This window comes from Sus scrofa, chromosome 5 (assembly GCF_054392235.1).
Source record: "Sus scrofa isolate SSC_HxYL_T2T_F1_AM1 chromosome 5, Sscrofa_HxYL_maternal_Yorkshire_Landrace_v2.0, whole genome shotgun sequence".
Lineage (NCBI taxonomy): Eukaryota > Metazoa > Chordata > Mammalia > Artiodactyla > Suidae > Sus > Sus scrofa.
Genome location: NC_139387.1, coordinates 72,936,930 through 72,960,135, shown reverse-complemented (window position 1 = coordinate 72,960,135; position 23,206 = coordinate 72,936,930).

Genomic DNA, 23,206 nt, shown 5'->3' with positions numbered 1-23,206 from the left:
TGGGGGGGGAGTTGGCTGGGGGCCCGGGGGAAGAGGGAGGCGAGAGGCCACCCAAGACCCAAATTGGGCACAAGTTCTTGGCCTGGCAGCGCCGGCTTCCTTATTTAGAGGGTAAAGGGTAAAGACAGGGATGGGGACGGTGATGACTGGCGCCCAGAGTCACCCCATTCATGGAAAGAGCTCTCGGTTGAGGGCAGCAGAGGCTGGGGGAACACTGAAGGGCTGTGGCAAGAAAAGACACCGATGAGGGGTGGGTATCCCAGGGCCTGGAGAATTGTGCATGGAGGGAGGGGCAGGCTTCTGCTCTCCATTTTGGCCACAGCATTCACCCAGCCAACAGGAAGAAGTTGTGTCTGGCCCTTGACATAGAACTTGGCCATTTTCCTACCAAGGAGCAAACCCTTGGCATCTGATTGTCACCATTCCCATTTTACAGATGAGGAAGCTGAGGTGCAGAGAGCTTAAGGGACTTGCCTGAGCAACCGTAGCTAGTAAGTGGCACCGCCAGAACTTACAATGTTGGCCTGAGTGCAAATCCTGTGCTTTAACCACTGCATGATTGCCTGCCATGAAAGTCAGATTTCTGTGGACTCCACTGAGCTCATTATATACCAAGAGGACATCATAGGATGATTTTAATAGCACAAAATGATTCATCCGAGCACCCACACTGGAGGCTGCAGACAGCCTGGGGAAAGCTCCCGAGGGGATGCCCACTGCTCAGGGATTTTGCTGAGACCCCACTGCATCCAAGCTCCTGCCCTGGCCTGGGTCCCAGCTCCAGTATGTGGCATCTACCTGCCTCCTGCCCACTGCCTAATTCATTGGGATGGTGCCTTGGTGAGGATTTGGTCAAACCTTGAAGGTCAGGAACTGGGATTAACATTACCCATGAATCTATATAATCTAGATACGTAACGAGGACTTACTCTACATCACAGGGAAGTCTGCTCAACACTCTGTACTAAGCTAGATGGGAAAAGAATCTGAAACAGGATGGACCTACGTATAACTGAATCGTTGTGCTGTACACCCCACACTAACACAATTCTGTGAATCAGCTCTATTTCAATAAGATTTTTAAAAATAACAATTAATAAATGCAAATACAACTGGCCCTCTGAAACAAAAACAAATGTTGCATGTCTGTTTTGCCTTAGGCATGTTCTCCCAGATCCCTGGCAGCCCAATGGTCTTCTGCCATCACCTTCAGCTGGTAAAATGTGGGGAGGGGGTGGGGGTATATGTACATCCGCTTAGAATCACCCTCACTATTAGGGCCCCCGGCTTCCCGACCATCTTTCCGCTCCCTGTCACCTCCACTGCCTCATGCCCAGCCTTGTCATCCCCATCTTTCCCACAGCAAGGGAAGACTGGCGCCTTGTGAGCACAGATCAGGTCTACTACTTTGGCCGTTGGTAGAAAATTAGTAAAAAAACAAAACAAAACAAAACAAAACCCATAATTAAAGAAAGCATCTCTTTGCAGAGTAGGAGGATCTTGAATAATCCAAAGACAAAACTTTGTTTTGTCCCAGAAAAGGATCTACACTTTGGAGTTCAGCTAGATTTCATACCTGTACGCTTCCGGGCAGGCAAGAGCAGTGGAGACGCTATTACGGTGTTCATGCTGAAATCCTGGGCTCCTGATGCTGCTGTTCTGACTTAAGGAAGAGGTGGCCCAGAGGCCAGAAATTATTGTGCAATGAGCACTTGCCTTGGATAATTGGAGAGGCACCCATGAGAAGGGGTTGAAAACTCTGTGGATTTCTTCTTGGAACCCATCCACTTTGGGATCACTTTGGAGGAGAGACTGAACCGTGACAAGGTCTGTGCTAAAAAATATATATATATATATATATATATATATATATATATATATATATATGTATAGTGGATCTCTTTAGATTCACTGCATCCCAGATTCTTTGTGCAGAGACCGTGCTTGGTGTCTTATAACACAAAGGGCTCTGGGATGGGGGATGCTTGGGTTTGGAACCCAACTCCACCACTTGTTAGCTGTGTGACCTTGGCAAAGTTTTGAACCTCTCTGAGCCTCATTTGTTCATCTGCAAAATGAGACCATTACTACATAGGGTTCTTACATATTAGTGATAACACGTGCAAAGGGCCGAGTGTAGAGCACTTGGCAGTCCTTTTTCAGACACACGCTGAAAATTAAAGGAGGACAAACCCAAAGTGAGAAGGACCAACTCTCATCTCAAGGATGGGAGACACCCGCGGGCTTCCAGTTCCTAACTGCCCGCCGCCACCAGAGCCTATACTGTGATGGGTGCTAACATCTGCACAGGCAGGCAGCTCGGATTCCTAAAATATTCTGAAAACCAGTTATAGCCTTGGTATTGTCCCCTGTTAAATATAAAACTTAAGTAATTCATTCTATTAAAAAGCCTGGGTCTTATTTTTATCGGGTGATGTGATGAGGCCCTGTTCTAAATGCGCCTCCTGGGCCTGTCTCCATAGCAACTCCACTCTGCTCATATATCCATAGATTTTTCCTGAAGGCTAATTAAGTTGACAACTGCTAGGGCTTCTTGGTTTACCAGATTTGCACTTGACCCTTCTCCTGGGGCTTAGGGACCCCTATGGATGTGAAGTGATAGAGAAAAGAGTAACAGGTGGAGGAGGCCTCTCTGTGGACCCCTCTTTCAAATAGTTGCCCAGCAGCCTTTGGGGCTGTCAATCACTCTCCCCAATGAGTCAAGAGTTGGTGGAGGTAAGCGGGTGGTGGAAAAAATGTTAATGTCCATCTCCTCCCTTGATAGGGCCCTTGGCCCTGAGGGAGGCACTACGCAGTAGATACTGGGTCAAGTTCCACCTGCAGGGCGGAACCACCTCTGTCACAGCCAGGCAGGTTGCAGTCCACACGTCCTGGTGATTATTACATAATCAACTTCAAACACCTTCGGAGCGAGCATAAGGGAAAGCACAGAAGTCTCACGTAGATTGTGAAACAGGCTGTTTACCTGTGTCTTATACACGGGATTTTGAGAGAGTAACATGTGCTTTTTTCCACGGATAATTTGGAAAACAAGATTTTTCAGGCGGAAAATGAAATAGCTGTGTTTAGCGTCTTCCTATCTTTTGTCTTGGTCTTTCTGAGCTACCTGGGCTCAGGGGCTTGCCGGCTCCCTCGCTCTTCCCCGGCCCCCGCCTCAGCCACCAGATGCCCCGCGCTCAGAGGTAGCGTTTGCTCAGGTGGCTTGATGGGTACACGAAGGGCATGCGCAGAGGGGAGGGGCTAGGACGCACCCTGCCCGAAGCTGAGCCTTTAGGGCCCGTGACACTTGTTGCAAGATTCTAGAGAAAATGTTTCCAGAACAAAGGTGTCCTGGTGGGACTTCCATGGGAGGGGCCAGGTCTTATCCTGCTGGCTGGTCTGCGGAGGAACCCGTATTTTGCACTTTCCTAGAGGAGCTCAGTTCTCCCCTGGTCTAGTTGGCTAAGCCAAGTTTCCCTACTCTTGGCCCCTGCCAGCTCGGGTGGGGCTTCACGGAGCTCGAAGTGGCCCCCAGAGTAATTTCCGGAAGTCAGGGCATTCCTCACACACGTGGAGAGCACGTGACTGCTCGTGGCGGGACCACCGCAGGGCAGTGCAGGGACCCAGCCACCAGCCACCTACCTCCTGCCAGGGTTACTCCGCCCTGCCCCCTCGGCCGAGGACCCAAACCCTCGAGGAGCCAGCCCTGCTTTCTGATCCATTTCAAAGCCAGGACCGGTAACTTCGTCCCCTCCCACAGTCAGGCTTGTCACAGGAATGTGTGACCAGTACGGCTTGTGCCTTGGGGATTTACTCTTTGGGATTTTATCTTCAAACTCTTTGCAGGGGACTAATCTTCATTCTGGGTCAAGTTCGTCAGGTTGGGTTGCCTTTTCCTCCAGGATGGAGTCTTTCTTGGGAGCCTCCTCAACAATCAGGCAAACAGACTTGCGAGGGCCAGCCCTCCCGTGCTGTAGATGTGTGTGGATCCGGCATAAGATCAGCTAGAGAGCCAGCTCCTCTTCCGCTGTCCTCCCCGGAGGGGGAGGAGGCTGGATACCCAGCTTGGTGGCCTGGTTATCCAAAGATTGGCAGAGTCTGCAAGGAGGAGCCGTGTCCTCCCCGCCACCCCAGAAGTCAGCATCTTGGGTTGAAGTGCTTCCTGATCTACGCCTTCAGTCTGAGCCCCATCCTGCTGTGTCTCCCTGCGGGACTTCCTGTCTCCCAGCCTCCTTCTCTCTGCCTTTCATCTCTCTCTGTCTCACTGGCTCTCTCCCCACCCCACCCTGTCCCCTGTCCCCCTGACCATGCTCCAGCCACATCCGCTAGCCTAGAGGGTTAGCCAGCTGCCAAGGAGGCAGCACCTCAGGGTTGGCTGCCCACCATGGCCACACATCTCAGCTGAATTAGCAAAGGGGCAGAGGAGTCAGATAACTTTCTGGAGCCTCAGAACGTAAGGGAGTTTGGCTCTGCTCAGAGTTTTGTGGTTTCTCAGATTCGCCCTCCATGATCATCATCTAATAATACCTACTGCGTGCTGAGGCGGGCATGTACCCTGCCAGCCCCTGTGCCGAGTTACGTAAAAGACTCAGCCCTCGGTGGCAGGCTCCCCAGTGTGGCACGACAGGCCCTCCATGTCCTGACCTCTGCTGGCCTCTCTGGTTCCATCCCCTGACTCTCCTTCTTTGGAAATTTTTGCTGAAAAGGCCTGTGGTTCTTGGGCATACATATTTTGTGCTGCTTCTGCCTCCATGTCTTTGCTCACACTGTCCTCCCTTTGCCTGGCAAGTTGCTTCCCATCTTTAAAGACTCAGCTTAAATGTCACCTCCGGAAGCAATCCCTGACAACGTTCCACCTGTCCCTGAGCTGGATTTGGTGACCCTGCCTCCCTTCCCCCATCCTTGCCTCATTAATGTTTTGCATGTTTTTCTATCACTTCCATTACCAGGTTGTAGTATAATCATCAGATTAGATAATCACTCTGAGAAGAAGTCTTTGAGGCAGCAGTGAAACTTTCTTCCTCTCTGTATGTTCAGAACCCAGCACAGTGGCTGTCACATAATTATGTCTATGAACTGTTTGAATAAATGGGGTTGACTTAAAGGCTTTGAAGGTAGTGGGTTTCACTAGATGAATGATTCTCAAACAAGGGCCAAGCCCTCTGTGGAGGGGCAATCGGAATTTTGGTGGGGCATGTTAATTTGAAAACCCACTGTATTTTTTTTTTTTTTTTGTCTTTTTGCCATTTTCTTGGGCTGCTCCCATGGCATATGGAGGTTCCCAGGCTAGGGGTCAAATTGGAGCTGTAGCCGCTGGCCTATGCCAGAGCCACAGCAACAAGGGATCTGAGCAGCGTCTGTGACCTACACCACAGCTCACAGCAACACCTGATCCTTAACCCACTGGGCAAGGCCAGGGATCGAACCCACAACCTCATGGTTCCTAGTCGGATTCGTTAACCACTGCGCCATGACAGGAACTCCAAAACCCACTTTCAATATTATGATTTGCCTGTTGTCATACAACAATAGTTACACTGGGGACTTCTGCTTCTGTCACAGTAGAGAAACTTGCACCGACCTTGCACAGCTGGACAAATAGATGAAATGACTTCATCTATTTGAGACCGAGTAACAGGCAGCCCGGGACCATGAGCCCTGAAAGGAAAGAAACACATGAGCTGGATGATCGCTTTTTCTTTCTTTCTGGAAGCACCTTCCAGGGCACAGAGCAGGAAAGGAGCACCCAAGCAGAGCCCACAGGTCACCGCGCTGAGGATACAGAGACCGGAATTTGGGGAGGCTGAGGCCACCAGTATTTGCAGGATAGAGGACCCAAGAAGAGAAAGTAGAGAGAGAAAGAGCTCCCCAGAAATCTGTTTACATTTGTCCTTCAGTCTATTGCTATACCAAGCCCCACAATTATAGGGTGAAACTCCATGAGATGAGGAAAAGCACAGCCAGAGAGCCAAAAGTAGAACAAGTTCCAGTACTCACACGGAGATGTTTGGGCTCAGACCAGCCTGAGGGGAGAGAACTAGATTTTCTCCATAGAGAACGTTCTGTAGAGACCCCAGAAAAGTCACATCTTAGTAGGAGTGGGGATAAACAGAGCTTGGAGTAAGGCTCTGGACTCTTTCTCTAGTCTATTTTCAAGACTTCCATTCTGGCTGAGAGGTAATAACAGGAACTGGATTTACCCTCCTGCTCAAAACAACTGAGAAACTGGAAAAGATAAGTCAAACAGTTTTGCAGACGTCGGGCAACGAAGGACAGTGATTCCCAAGGAATGAGAAATTAACAAGGTGAACCCTAGGACTCCCCACGCTTACGGAGAGTTTTCAGACATCGCACAGAGAGGAGAAACCCAGGAGGAACCTGGTAGTCGCCTTGAATTGAGGAGGTGGAACTGAGTGAGGGAGACCAAGGCAAAGACAGAGCAGAGTTCCCGAGAAGAGAGCATGCAGAGGACCCAGAGATGGGCAGAGGGCAACCCCCTCAAGTGGTCAGCAGAGTGCTGGTCAGCACACCTGTGAGCTACCTGAGGCTGGAGAAAGAAGGATTAGAGAATTCAGTGCCTGGAGCTCACACAGGATGGGAGGCGGTGCCTGCTCCCACCAGATAGATGGAAAAATATAATCATGAGACATTGGTTTGAGTGCTCATAAGGGCTCACCTTAACAGTGAGAGATAATTATCCTCCGACCAAATGCTGCTCTAACACCTAACATAGTAGAGGAAAACCCCAAAAAGATCAATCTGTTTCCAAGTAACTTAAATTCCCTCTGGGAAAAGGCTGAAGAATATTCATAAAAATACAGGAACATCCAGATCCCAATAGGACAAATTTCAAATGTCTGGCATATGATTTAAAAAGAAAAAAAGCAGTTAAAGAAGCAGGGTAATATGAGTCATAACAAGGAGAAAAAATTTACAAGTAGAAACTAACCCAGATCTGACACAGATGTTAGCATTATCAAAGATATTAAAATTGTTATAATAATTTATTTTACATCTTCACAATGCTAGAGGAAAAAATAAAAATATTAAGTAGAGACACAGATGATATAAAAAAGATCCAAACTGAACTTCTAGAGATGAAAATGACAATGCCCAAGAGGAAAAATGCACTGAATTGGATCAATAACAGATTAGACATGGCAGAAAAAAAGATTAGTCAAATCAAAGACATAACAATAGGAACTATCCAAATCATGGAGAGAAAAAAAATTTAATTACAGAACATCTTTCAAGCAACCTAATATATGTGGAACTGGATTCTTTGATGAAGGGCAGGGGAAAAATATTTGAGGAAATAACAGCTGAAATTTTTCCAAATTTGAGGGAAAGGAAGTCACAGATCCAAGAAGCTCAATAAACCCCAAGCACAAGAAATACAAAGAAAATTATAAGGCAATCATAATCAAATTACTGAAAACCAGTGACAGACAGGAAATCTTAAAAGCAGCTTAAAAAAACCCCACATATTATGTACAAAGAAACAAAAGTAAGGATAGCAGATTTTTTTTGGTAGGTAGTATGGCAAATGAGAAGACAGTGGAACAACCTCTCTCAAATACTGAAATAAAACACAGCCAATCTAGAATTCTATAGTCCACAAAGTATTTTAAAGGAAAAATAACATAATTTTCAGCCAACAAAAGCTGAAAGAAGTTATAATTCGCAGACCCACACTGCAAGAAATGTTAGAGGAAGTCCTTCTGGGAGAAGAGAAATGGTACTAGATGGAAACGTGGATCCACGTAAAGGAATGAAGAGCTCTAGAAATAGTAAATAGACTGGCAAATATGCAAGATTTTTAAAACTGTTATTTCAATCTCTTTAAAAGACAGTTGATGGATTAAACACAAATAATAACAATATAGTGTAGAGTTTATAATATATGTAGAATGTACATTACATAAAATGTGTGCCCACAATAGCAGAAAGTCCAGGAGGAGAGAAAGCCTGGACAGTTCTTACTGTATGTGAAATATTGTAACATCACTTGAAGGTAGAGTGTGTGAGGTCAAAAATGTGCCCTATAAACCCTAAAGCCACCACAAAAAAGCAACAAAGAATTACAGCTAATATGCTAACAAATGAGTTAAAATGGATTCCTGAAAAATACTCAGTTAATTCAAAAGAAGGAAGAAAAAAGAGTAAAAGAGCAAAGAAAGCAAATAGCAATATGCTAGATTTAAACCTAGCTGTATCATAATCACATTAAGTGCAAACAGTTTAAGTACATCAATTAGCAGGTAGAGGCTGTCACACAGGATAAAAAAGGTGTGGCTTAAAGTATGGCTGCCTAAGAAAAACCCATCATAAATACAAAATACAAACACAAAAGGAAAGCTGGAAAATACACACAAAATACATCAAAGTAAAGCTGGAAAGTCTATATTAATGAGTCAAAATAGATTTTCTATCAAAGAATAGCAGAAACATAAGAAGGTCATTTCATAATGGAAAAGGGACGATTAATTAAGAGGGCATAGTAATCATAAATCATTGTGTACCTAACATTAGAATTTCAGGGAACATGAAGCAAAACTGATATAACTACAGAGAGAAATAGGCACATTCACAATTATAGCCAGTGATTTCAATACCCTCTCACAATAAGTCATAGAACAAGGAGTCTGAAAATAAGAGAAGACCGGAAGAGCACTACCAACCAACCTGACCGAGTTGACATGTATGAAACTTTCCACCTCCACATAGCAGAATACCCACTGTCAAGGGCATAGGGTACATTTACAAAGATAGATTATATTATGGGCCAGAAAAAAAAAAGGTCGGTAGGATCAAGTCATACAGAATGCGTTCTCTGACAAGGCTAAAATTATAAATCAACAACAGAAAATATGTGGGAAATCCCCAAATGTTCAAAAACTAAATAACACAATGCTAAACAATGCATGGGTAAAAGAAGAAATCTGAAGGGAAATTTAAAAGTGTTTTGAATGAAATGTTAATGATAGTACAATCTGTCAAAAGGTGTGGCATTCCACTAAAGGAGTATTGAGGGGAAAAGTTATAGCACTAAATGCCTATATTAGCAAAGAAGAAATAAATCAATGACATCAGCTTCGATTTCAAGAATCTAGAAAAAAGAGTACATTAAACCCAAAATAAGCAGAAGAAGGGAAATAATAGAGATCAGCAAGATTAATAACAGAAAAACAGGAAGGAAAAAAGAAAATCAATGAAACTAAAAGCTGATTTTTTAGAAGATCAATAAATTAATAACCTGTAGCAGACTCATCAGGAAAAAAAAGGGAATATGCGCATTACCAGTATCAGGAATGAGAGAGGTTATATCACTACAGATTTTACAGGTACTAAAAGGATAATAAGGGAGTATTATGAACGATGTTATGACAATAAATTTGGCAACTTCACGGAAATGGACATACTCCTTGGAAGCTTCAGGCTACCAAAGCTCACTCAAGTAGAAATAGATAATCTGAATAGCCCTATGTCTATTAAAGAAATTTATAGCTAAAAACTTTCCCAAGAAAAAGACTTCAGGCCCAGATAGCTTCACTGGTAAATTTTATTAAACATTTAAAAAAGGTATGATATCCATTCTGCCCAAATCCTTGCAGAGAACTGATGAAGAGGAAAACTTCCCAATTCATTCCATGATACCAGCATTGCCACTTACCAAAACCAGGTAAAGACGCTACAATAGGAAAAAAACCCCACTATAGACCAATATCCCTCATGAACATAAATGTAAAAATTCTTAAGGAAATTTTAGCAAATCAATTACAATAAAATATAAAAACAATAACCATCATGACAGTGTGGGATTTATCCCAATCATGCAATCTTGGAATTCAAAAATCAATTAATTATAATTCATTGATTTATTGATTCATTTAACAATGTAAGGGAGTTCCCTTAGTGGCTCAGCAGTTAACGAACTCGGCTGGAATCTATGAGGGCTGGGGTTCGATCCCTGGCCTCAATTAATGTGTTAAGGATCCAGCGTTGCCATGAGCTATGGTATAGGTCGAAGACCTGGCTCAGATCTGGCGTTGCTGTGGCTGTGACTGTGGCTGGCAGCTGTAGCTCTGATTGGACCCCTAGCCTGGGAACTTCCATGTGCCGAGGGTGAGGCCCTAAGAAGCAAAAAAAAAAAAAAAAAAAAAAAAGTAATTCATTTAACAAACTAAAAAAGATTACGATCATCTCAATATAAGCAGAAACATATTCATCAAAATCAGTATTCATTTCTGATTAAATCTCAGAAAAATCAAGGATAAATTGGAACTTCTTCAGCTTGATAGAGGGCATTGATGAAAAACCTGTGCTAACCATATACTTAATGTTGAAAGATTGAGTGCTTTCACCCTAATATTAGAAACAAGGCGAATATGTTTTCTCTCTCCCTTCCCTTCAATATTGCACTGGAAGTTCTAAACCAGTGCAATCAGGCAAGAAAAAGTAAAAGGCAACCAGATTGAAAAGGAAGAAGTAAAATTTTCCCTTAGTTGCAGACAACATTATATTGTAGGTAGAAAATCCCAAGAAGTAAAATAAAAATAAAAACAACAAAACCCATTAAAACCAATGTGTGAGTTTCATAAGACTATAGGACACAACATCAGTGTACTAGAATCAATTGTATTTCTATGTACTAGCAATGAACAGTTTGCAAATGAAACTAAGAAAATAATTCCACTCACAAAATGCCAAAAAGATACAATATTTGGGAACTGGAATTTAACTAATGACATTTAAAACTTGTATGCTGAAAATGACAAATCACTGTAAAATAAAGATCTACATAAATGGATAAACATTCCATGACCATGGATTCCAAGATTCCATATGGTTAAAATGGCAATTCTGGAGTTCCTGTTGTGGCTCAGTGGTTAATGAATCTGACTAGCATCCATGTGGACACAGGTTCGATCCCTGGCCTTGTTCAGTGGGTTAAGGATCCGGCATTGCCCTGAGCTGTGGTGTGGGTTGCAGATGCGGCTCAGAATCGACTCCTAGCCTGGGAACCTCAATGTGCTGTGGGTATGGCCCTAAAAAGAAAAAAGAAAAAAAGGCAATTCTTCCCAAATTGATAGATTCAATGTGATCTCTCAAAATCTTAATTTTCAGAAATGGACAATCCAGGAGTTCCCTTCGTGGGGCAGCGGAAACGAATCTGACTAGGAACTATGAGGTTGCAGGTTGGATCCCTGGCCTCGCTCAGTGGGTTAAGGACCTGGCATTTCTGTGAGCTGTGGTGTAGGTCACAGATGCTACTCAGATCCTGTGTTGCTCTGGCTGTGGCGTAGGCTGACAGCTGTAGCTCCAATTGGACTTCTAGCCTGGGAACCTCCACATCCCGCAGATGTCAGAGACTTTAGTAGATGAGTTATCAAAGAAGATATATGAATAGCCAAAAAGCAAATGAAAACATGCTCAAGATCAGTAGTCATTAAAGAAATGCAAATTAAAACCCAACAGGACTTTACAACAATAACAAGAGTTTGAGACTCTGGAAAAAATGGAACCCTCGTACACTGCTGGAGGGAATGTACAAAGATGCAGCCTTGAATAATAATTTGGCATATCCTCAAAGTTAAACATAAAGAGAAATTAAAATATATGTCCAGGGAAAGACTTGTATATGAGTGTTCACAGCAATATCATTCCCAGTTATATCAAAGCGGAAACCATCAAATGTCCATCAGCTAGTGAATGTATGTCTGTTCTTACCATGGAATATATTTGGCAATAAACTGTTACAACGTAGTGATACATGCTCCAAAACAGAACCTCAAAAATATTATGCTAAATGAAAGGAGCCAGACCCCCCCAAAAAAAGATCACATGTTATATGATTCTATTTACCTGAGATGTTCCTAAAAAGCAAATCTATGGACACAGAAGTAGATTAGCAGCTGCCTGGTGTTGGGAGTGGGAGAGGGGAGTTACAGCTCATGGACATGAGAGATCTTCTAGGGATGGTGCAAATGTTTTAATATTGAATAGTGGTGATGGTTGCGTGACTCTGTAAAATACTCATGCTCTTTGAGTTTTACCCTTAAAATGAACAAATTTTAATCATCTAAATAAAGCTGTTTTAAAAAAGAGGTGCTTCTCATACATGTTGATGCGATGTCTCTAAAATTTATAGGAAAAATAAAGATCCTAGAATAGCCATTTTCTTTGAAAGAGAAGAATGAAATTGGAACACTTACACCAGGCTGATTTCAAGGCTTCTTTAAAGCCACAGAAATCAAGAGGATGTGATATTGGCATGAGACAGATACATATAGATCAATGGACCTGAATAGAGTCCAGGAATAGATTCACACATATAAAAACAACTGCTTTCCTCCCTACAGTCATATCAGCTCCAAAATTCCATGACGTCTTGAAAGAGGTTGAAAGCTCAACAAAAGAGGTTTAGGCTTGACATGGGGAAGAAATTCCTAGCTGTAAATAAAGAAGAATAATTGATTCTGGAGTTAGAAGGGCAATTGGAGTTTATTCTACGCAACTTTGCATCCTATATAAGAATCCCCATGAGAGACTCTTCTATAGTTTATCAGAGAGACTTTGCTTGCAGATACTAACCTGCAGAACTAATACATTGTTGGACTATTCTAATTGTTAAAAAAAAAATCCTTGGAGTTCCCATTGTGGCTCAGCAGATTAAGAACCTGACTAGTATCCATGAGCATGCAGGTTCCATCCCTGGCCTTACTCAGTGGGTTAAGTATCTCATGTTGCTGTGAGCTATGGTGTAGGTCACAGACATGGCTCAGATCTGGCGTTGCCGTGGCTGTTGCGTAGGCTGGCAGCTGCAGCTCCAATATGACCCCTAGCCTGGGAACTTCCATATACCACACTTGTGCCCCCCCAGAAAAAAACCCTTGCAAGTATTAAGTGTGAAATCTCTATCATGGTGAATTTTATTCCTGGGTCTTGGTTATCTACTTTTGGGGTTTACTATTATGAGCAAAAGTCATTTAGGGGAATGGACCTCTCCTAAAATTCACTGTCAGGGCAGAGAGATACCCAAGTCCCTGGTGGTCAGAGAGTGCTGAGGCCATCCATAATAAAAGACTCCATCTGTGCTTACAAAGTTCCTGCTACCAGCCAGGGGCTCAGGGATTGTCCCTCATATAGCTTGGCATCAATTTTTTACATTTCTTGCAATTCTGCACTTTGACCCAAAGGCTCTGTCCTGTATTTATGCTGCCCAAGCTAATTTATAATGGGAGAGGAAATCTTGGTATACAGCTGTGTTCCCTGGATTTGATAGAAAGAGATGAAGACATCAAACAGGAGCTGGATTTAGTGAATTCTGAGATCTTGTGGTTCTAGGAGAGTTACAAGTACACTGTTCAAATTACTCAGTTCAGAATGTCACACGTGTCCAAATAGATTAGGCTTCTGCAGCAAGTAAGTTAGCTGCCTACCCAACAGATTTCCTTTCTGCTTTCACATGTTGCTGTGTAAGCATGTAGTGTGGACTGTGGCAACCATACTGTGACCATGAAGTTGTTGGGAAGCCAAGAAAACTGCAGGAGGCTGAGCAAGAGCTAGACATCGTTGAGCTGCTGAATGAAGTAGATGCAAAAGCTCCCATATCTAGACTCTCCCACGGTTTAAGAAGCTTAAGTTGGGTGCTATATTTTGCTCTCTTTCACTAGACAGATACATTCTAGGCTGTCCTACTATGCAAATCCTAGGCTGGGATCAGAAATATATCTTTTAACTCTCTTTGTCCTCAGTGGTAGGCAGCCAGCCTCTAACATGGGCTCCATTGATCCCTGCCTCCTGGTGTTTACACCCTGGGTTGGCCTCTCCCTACACGGAATCAGGGCAGGTCCCTGAGACCAACAGAATATGGTAGATATGAAGGTGTGTGATGCTGGGTCATGAAAAGATTGCAGCTTCCATCTGGGCCTGTTGGTTGGCTTACTCTGGAGGAATGCTTGGCTGCCATGTTGTGAGGACACCCAAGCAGCCTTGTGGAGAGACCCACATGGAGAAGAGCTGAGGCCTCCAGCCAACAGCCACGCCAGCTGGTCAGGTGTGTGAGTAGAGCAGGTCCTCCAGTTGTGGTCAAGTCTTCGGATGACCAGCTCTGGCTGAACTCTGACTTCACCTTGTGAGCAACCATGAGCCAGAGCACCTGGCAAGGTCACTCTAGACCTCCTGCCACCCAAAACTATGAGAGATGATCAATATTTATTTTTAAGTCATTAAGTCTTGGGATATTAACAGAAATAGATAACTATTTCTGTTATGCAGAAATAGATAGCTACAGGGAGAAAGTCTTTTTACATTATGACCCAAATTCTACTCCTCAGTACTTGGTCACCAAGTACTTGGTCATGCTTTCCTTGAAAGTACTCAAAGCTCCATTTGATTCCCTAAATCCTATAGAAGACTTGAACTGGGATTTTTCCTTCCCTTTGCACCCAACCCACATGTCCAGACACTTCAAGTGTCCCTGTTCTAAAAATAATTATTGCCCAATCTTCACCTCTTCCTTTTCTTCTCCATCCTTTCTAAGTCTGTTGCTTAGTCCTTAAAAGTACCAAGGTTTTTCAAATTAAAAACTCATTGAATCACTTGGGGCAGGAGTCGGTGAACTGCGTACATCCTGATGGCCAAATCCGACTTCCACTTGTTTCTGTAATAAAGTTCGGTTGGAACAGAATCCTGCCCATTTGTCTCCCTATTGTCTGTGCCTCCTCTTGCACTATGGAGTTGAGTAGTTGTGGTAGAAAACATATGGCACACAAAGCCTAAAATATTTACTATTTATTTGGCCCTTGACAGAAAAAGCTTGCAACCTCAGACTTCTTATATTTTACCTGTGTTGCAAAACTCCAGGGGAGAACGAGTCACAACTCTCTTCAGTGGCAGCGTTTGCCTTCACTATCTGGGGAGTCTCTTCTTCTCTGCTTCTCACCTCCTGTACTGCACACATCAGTACATCACAGCCAACGAACTCAGCTTTCCCACTCTGTTGATACTGGAATTTTCAATCCACACGTGAGGGTGTGAGATGGGGGATGGTTCCTTCTAGCTCTTCCCCTCCCCTCCCCTTTCTTCCTTCCTCCCTCCCTCCCACCCTCCCTCTCTTCCTTCCTTCCCTCCTTCTCTCCAGTAAGGATGGGTGAAATGGCAACAATATTTTAATCCATTCCTCATGAATTGAAAAAACATGCAAGGAGATGGGAAAATTTTATTCTGGAAGTACACACACACACACACACACACTCGCACCCCAAACCAGGCTGAGTAAGTTTGGCATGGAGATGTCATACCCTGACCCATAATCATAGAGCACTTCTCAGCTCTGGCCCGTCAAAGAGGAAGAGGAACAAGGGTAATTCCAGCTATTACAGGCTCCTAGGCTGACAAATGAAACGCTCTGCTGTAAATTGTATACAATCAGGGAGGAAGACTTTTATTTGTCCATGGTTAGGAATGGAACCTTTCCTTCCTCTTGTCTAGGAGGAAAGGAACAGGTTTAGGTCAGTCTGGAGGAGTTTCATGTGGCTAGGGTGACCAGAACACTCTCTGGATACTAGCAGGGCCCCTGGCCTATATTCAGGAACTGTGCATACAGAGAATCTCATGTCTCTTTTCTGATAGCAAGATTTCCCTTCATACCACACAACTTCTGTCCTTAGGATGAAGCACATTAGCTGCAAGGTGGTGGACATTTTCAGATGTTTAGACATGATGGATACAGAATAGAAGCCCCTGTGTTTATCCTGTAACATTTTCCAACTTTATCCACATAGTCTCTGGAGCTCACAATTTTGTAGGGGAGACCAAATATTTATATAATGCGGAGTTACAGAGGTCTGAACCCTTGAGAAGCAGGAGTGACCGTCACATACTGCATACGTGTTTCTGTGGCACAGAAGGCTGAACAATTACCCCTGGGTTAAACGTTTAGCAATGAACCATCGGGGGTGATTGTTGATGTCCTCCAGGGTGGTGATGGAAGCAGGTGGAGACGGGAGTGCCCTTACCTTTCCTGCTTCTACCCCAGGACTTTCCTGCATCACATCTTCTCTCAGCCCCACACTGGGTAGGATGCCAAGACAGTGGAGTGAGAGGCAGACCTACTCCCACTGGGAACATAGTCTTCTGGAGACCAGAGTTGCATACACAAAGCAATGAAAAACCAGACAAGGAAGTTCTTGTCATGGCTCAGAGGAAACGAATCTGATTAGGAACCATGAGGTTGTGGGTTCGATCCCTGGCCTCCTTTGGTGGGTTAAAGATCTGGTGTTGCCATGAGCTGTGGTGTAGGTCGCAGGTGCAGCTTGGATGCCACGTTGCTGTGGCTGTGGCTGAGGCATAGGCCTACGGCTATAGCTCCTATTTGACCCATAGCCTGGGAATATCCATATGCCACGGGTGTGACTCTAAAAAGCGAAAATAAAAAAAGAAAGAAAAAACGCCATACAGAACAGAAAACAGGGAGTTCACAAGTGGAGAAGCATAGTTTGGAAATCAGAGAATACCGAGCTTAGCTCTGAGGGAGTGGGGTAGGTGGGAGGAGAGGGCAGGGCCAGGCGGGGGGACAGCGGTGCCTTCCACCCACAGACAAAGGCATTCAATCCCTTCCGACCTGGTCCTCACCACCCCCCCCTTGTGTTTTCCCTTTGTGCCTTTTTCCCCTTTAGCATCCGATGCTATTTTTGATATTCTATTTTGAGTTTATCATCTATCTTAGTTGGTCTTTCTCACTTATATCATTTTTATCAGTTACTTTTTGCCACCACTTTTTAAACTTTCACTATGGGATCTACTTATTTCTCAATCTCTTTTCATTTCCTATCTATCCAAATATCTAACCCTCTATCTATTTCTCTATTCTATCTTCATGTGTTTTTATTTTCTTGTCCTTCCTCCTTCATATCTTTTTAAAAATGATTTTTATTTTTTCCATTATAGTTGGTTTACAGTGTTCTGTCAATTTCTACTGTACAGCGAAGTGATCCGGTCACACATACATATACATTCTTTTTCTCACATTATCCTCCATCATGTTCCATCGTGACTAGATATAGCTCCCTGTGCTATACAGCAGGTCCTTCATATCTAAATGCTGTATCTACTTGAAGTTTTTTCATCCTTACTATGCCTCCTATTTTTCTTCTTTGTTCCCTCTACTCTTTCTCCCACCCTCTTTCCACCCAATAGCTATCTTCCTTTATAGGGAGACACTCCTCCCTCTGCCCAACTATTTGTTTTCCTCTCATTCATTAAGTAACTAAGAGAGGAAGCAAACCCCTGTTATGGTCTTTTTAATATGCCCAGTAGTGTTATAACTGTTTTACTTACGTTCATTCATTTAATCCTCATAACAACGATACAGAGTAGTTGAGGCTCATCATCCCCATCTTGGGGAAACCAAGGTCAAGACTTTTACTAACACGCCCAAGCTCTACAGCTCATGGACAGCAGAGCTGAGACTCAGTCCAGACACTCAGTCTTCAGTATCTGTGCTGTTAATCACCATGAGAGGCCAGTTCTCAAGAAGGTCCACAAACCTCAATTTCTCTAATGGTGACACTGGGCTTCGTCCCACCCCACTGGGTTAACGCCATTCCCATCATCATTGAGATGCCTCGTTCCTCAGGACAGGACAAAACTCCAGGAGATTTATGCAGACTAGAATGCTTAGGAGAGAGGGCCTTCTGGTCTTTGGCCCACTTAGTTCAGTTGATATGCTCGCTGCTCAATTTTCAAAAATAAGGCTGTTATCATCTTCACCCTCCGAGTTAAATACTCAATCTTCACGGTTTCCACAAAACATTCTTCCTTGTCTCTCCAGCCTTGTTTCCCTCTGCTCCCCTCTCTCCTCCACTCCTCACCTCATTCTCTCTACCTCTGGTCATGCCACCTCCTGTACCTGAAACCCTCTTCCTTTTCATTCATAAACCTCTATCCCATACTTTCCTCAAGACCAGTTCAAGTCCCACCTCCTGAGGAACCTTCTCTGACAACATTAGCCTTCGTTAATATCTTCTACTTACCCCCCCCCTTTGATGATGTAATCCTACGTCAGCATAAACTTTAGTAGACTGTTTCCTGAGTGGGAGGACTCTTCTTTTTTATCTTTGTGACTTAGGATCCCACAGTGCCTGGCATCGAATCACCACCTTAAAAAGTGATTGAGTGAATGAATAGATGAATTTTCCTAATCTTTAAATGCTTCACATGTGCCTGTCTTTTATTTTTTCAACTGGATTTTCAGGTCCTGCAGGAAGGATCCAGATCTTTTGTTTGGGGTGGGTTTTTTTTGTTTGTTTGTTTTGTTTTGTTGTTGTTGTTGTGGTTTTTTTTTTTTTTTTTTTTTTTTTTTTTTTTTTTTTTTTACTATTTTAGGGCTGCACCCTCAGCATTGGGAGGTTTCCAGGCTAGGGGTCGAATCAGAGCTGTAGCTGCCAGCCTACACCACAGCCACAACAACACAGGATCTGAGACTTGTCTGTGACCTACACCACAGCTTACAGCAATGCCAGATCCTTAACCCACTGAGCGAGGCCAGGGATTGAACCTGCGTTCTCATGGATCCTAGTTGGTTTTGTTAACCACTGAACCATGAAGGGAATTCTGGGTCCAAATCTTTACCTGAGATTTGAGCACTGGTTCAGAACAGGATACCTGGTTGAGCCTTCAGCTACTTACTTACCTGATGGCTTAGCAAAGAAAGCTGCCCTTTCCCATTTTATTGGTGATGGGCTGAAAAGGGAGGACACTCAACAAGGGGGAGAGAGTCCCCAGGATGCCTGGTTGAATGGTGGTTGCTCCACCCTTAACCACAAATGGTTCATTGTCCACCGCCTCTGGCATCTACAATAGTCTTTGGAAAGAGATGTAGCAATTTCCCCCTCGGGGCTTATTTTTAAAATCAGTGGCTGCGAACGCTTGCCAGAAGTCAGAGAGCTCTGGGCTGCCTGGTGGATGGGATGGGTGCTGAGAGGAGACACAGCGGTTGGTCCTTAATTTCAGACCTCTCTTCCCTGGAAGAAGAGGCCAGGCCAAAGGGAAGGGATGGCTTACCCAAAACAGACCACAGCTTCCATGGAGATAAACCACCTAGCCAGGCAGTGTTTTCCTGGTTCTAAAGTCTGAAGACTGGGGCTGGGCCAGCCATAGGGCTACTGGCCTTCCATTCACTCAATGGAAAAAATTAAAGTTGTATTGAATGCTTACATTTGCCAAGTCCTCTTTTAGGCACTAGAGGTTAAAGTATGAGCTTGATATAGTTTCTGCCCTCAGATAAGTGGGAGAAGGCAGACACAAATGTGTAAATATACTAATAGGTAAATATATATATTAGTGTGGTAAGTGCAATAATGGAGATGGAGGGATAGGGGATCCAAGGATTCCTTGAAGACGTGGCATCCAGGTTGAGACCTGGCAATGAACTGATGGTAGCCAGACAAAGGAGAAAGGCATGCCAAACAGACAGCATATTATGCAGAACTCAAGAGATGGAAAAAATGCCATGTCCACCACAGATTTGCTGGTAGTTCAGTTGTCTAAAACAGGGGTCACCACAGAATGGCTCATGAGCCAAATTCAGCCAGCCACTTGTTTTTGTAATTAAAGTTTTATTTTCACCTAGTTCCACCCATTTATTTACATATTGCCTGTGGCTGCTTTTGTGCTACAACTACAGAGTTGAGTAGTTGCAGCAGAGAATGTATGGCCCTGAAAGCCTAAAATATTTACTGTGATGCTCAAGAGAGTATGCTTCCCAGGGAGAGATTGGAGAGTGGCAAGAAATGAGGCTGAAGAGGTAATCCGGAGGCAGACTATGAAAGGCCTTGTAATCAGGCCAAGACATTTGCTCTTTATTTTAAAAGCTAGGAGGAGCAACTGATGTGTCTTAAGCAGGAGTACAACATGACGATATTTGGTATTAGATATCAGATAACTGATATTTGATATTAGATAATTGGTTGGAATGAAGAGACAAGGCAAAACTGGTGTTGGGGAAATCAGGTGCAGGGATGATATATGGGTAAGAAACTATGACGGCACCAACAGGATGGAAAGAAATCGACAGATCTGAAAGAAATAAAGAAGGATTTGGTGATTGATTAGATATAAGTGGTGTGAGAGGGACGGTGCCTGAGGCAAAGCTTCTATTTGGAATTTTTCTAAGATGAGAAAGAAGCAGTTATGACCCAAGAGACCTTTGGGAAAATTTGACTTCTTTCATTTACTTGAATGCATCAGAAAATTCCTTGACCTGGGATTTATTTGTTTTTACAGTCTACTTAGACTCAATATTACCACTTTGGTGGGATGTAGAAACCTTATCCCCATAGAGGTCCCTTCACATTGTAGGCTTTTATGCAGTCCATCTACATACATTGAAAACCTCATTAGACAATATTATAATTTTTGCTGATGACTGTCAAGTATATTTTAAATAATCTCAAGAGGAAAATAGCCTATTACCTTTACTCAGACATTTACCATTTCTGCTACTATGCTTTCTTTCCTGATGTTGGTCCTGAACCTCTAATGTCTGAAGAACTTCCTTTAGCAGTACTTAAAGTAGGTCTTCTGGGAGCAAATTCTCTGTCTTTCTTCATCAGAGGATTCGTTGTTTTTTTTTTTCTTTTTCTAGGGCCGTACTTGCAGCATATGGAGGTTCCCAGGCTAGGGGTCTAATCAGAGCTGTAGCTGCTGGCCTACACCACAGCCGCAGCAACACAGAATCCGACCCGCATCTGCCACCTACACCACAGCTCATGGCAACTCCCGATCCTTAACCCACTAAGTGAGGCCAGGGATCGAACCCCCAACCTCATGGTTCTTAGTTGGATTCGTTAACCACTGTGAATTCTTTATTTCACCTTCACTGTGAATTCTTTATTTCACCTTCATTTCTGAAGATATTTTCATTGTGTATAGAATTCTGGCTTGACAGTCTTCCTCAACACTTAAAAAATACTTTCACTTCCCCCTGCTTCCATGGTTGCTAATGAGAAATCCGTTCACACTCATATTGGTGTTCCCCTGTAGGGAATACTTTGTTTTTTCAAGATTTTTCTTTGTCTTTAGTTTTCAGCAGTTTGATTATGATGTGTCTGGGTGTGGATTACACTGAATTTATCTTTTTTAGTATTTACTAAATTTCTTGATCTATAAATTCATTCACTAAATTGAGATGGTTTCAGCCATTATTTCTTCAAATATTGTTTCAGCACCACATTCTTTCTTATCTTTGGACTCTTAAGGACATCAGTGCCAGACATTTTGCTATTTTCCCTCAGTCCTCTGACACTCAGCTCATTTTTTTCCTTTTTTCTGTTGTTTAGAATGAAGAATTTCCATTGATCTATCTTCAAGTTCACTGACCCTTCTCCTTGTCATCTCTATTCTGCTTATGAGCCTATCCAGTGATTTCTTCCTTTACTTTGGAGATTTAATTTTTCAGCTCTAAAATTTCCATGTGGTTCTTCTTACTATTTTTGGGGTAAGAATTCTATTCATTTCAAGAGAGTTGTACTTATTTCATGAAACATTTTTAAGAATAGCTGTTTTGTTTGTTTGTTTTGTCATTTTTGAGTGCCTTGCAGCACATGGAGCTCCCAGGGCAAGGATCAGAGCCACAGTTGCAACCTAAGCTCAGCTGTGGCAATGCTGGGTCCCTAACCCATTGTGCCAGGCCAGGGATCGAACCTGCATCCCAGTGCCTTCCAAGACGCCGCTGATCCCATTGCACCACAGTGGGAGCCCATTTTAACATTTTTATGGTATAATCCCAATATTTATATCTCTTAGGTTGTCTTTTAGGAGTTAATGTTTTTCTTATTCTTTGTATGGTAAGTATTCTTAGGTTGTATCCAGGGCATTTTAAATATTATATTGAGAGTGTAGGTTTAGTTTAAATCCTATGGAGAATATTAATATTTTTCTCCTAACAGGCAATCAGCCCAGTTTGTTTCAGGCCACAAGTTTAAACAAACATTTGTGGGTTTGGCTTGAATGGCAGTTCCATTTTCAAAGTTTTTGCAGTGCTATTTGAATTTTTCTCACATGTATGCTGCTTGATGGACAGCTTGGAATCTTGGTGGTGATATATCTCATAGTTCAATTCTCAAAATTTTTAGCACAATGTTTAGGATCATATACATGTAGATACATCTCTGGAGTAAGCCCAGAAATTCATTAACAATTTTATGGTGTATGTTTCAATTTTCCCCTTTCTATGATTTCCCCATATCTTCCATGTTTGGTTCTCTAACCAGAAATCTGGGAATTTAGTTTCCCTACTTAGTTGTGTTCTTAAAGCAAGTATTGTTTGTTACAATTTTGGGGTTTTTTTGTTTGTTTGTTTTTTCTCAGCCTTGGAAAGCATCTTCCTCTATTCTGTCTGGCTAATCAATATTAATTTTTCAGGACTTAGCGTAAACGTCATTTTATCCTAAAAGCCTTCTTTTATTTTCATATGAATTATATTCCCTTCATTATTTTCCCATAGGCCCCAATACAGCTTATAATTACATACAGATTTATTTATTAATCTAATGTAACTTTCCTACTAGACAGGGGATGAGATCATGTGTCTTGTTCATGTTTATGTAATATTTGTATATTTAAAACAGTATGTGACACAAAACACATACTCAATGTGTATTTATTTATTTAATTTCCTTCCATTTACCCACCCACCCGGCCATGTCCTGCCTTATCACCCAAATGATACGAAGAACCTCATATTCAAATATGGCCTTGGCTCTAAAGAATCAAGTTAAATCTTATTTTTCAATAGCTTTATAATTTGTAAAGCATTCTCATATTTCCTTTTTTTGAGCCTGATTTTATAAAGTTGAGAGGGAAAAAGGTACTACTCATACTTTAGAGACAAGTAAACTGAGAGTCAAAGAGAGTAAAAGAAACATTTATCTAGGATCATATCTAGTTAGTAATGGAAATGATAGTTAGGAATGGCAGTCGGGTGAGGCAAGTGAGATGGCTAGGGAGCAAAAGTAAAGAAGCACTTACCCTCGGGGTTGTGAATGCTTGCGTATCCCTGAGAGTGAGTGCTTTCTTATATGTTTCTCTCTTCTTAGGCTTGGCTCTGCTGGTGGTTCAATTCAGATCTGTTTGACTGTAAAGTCTCCTTCAATATTTTGACAGAGATCTCTAAGCAACTGTAGTCAGCCATGCATTCAGA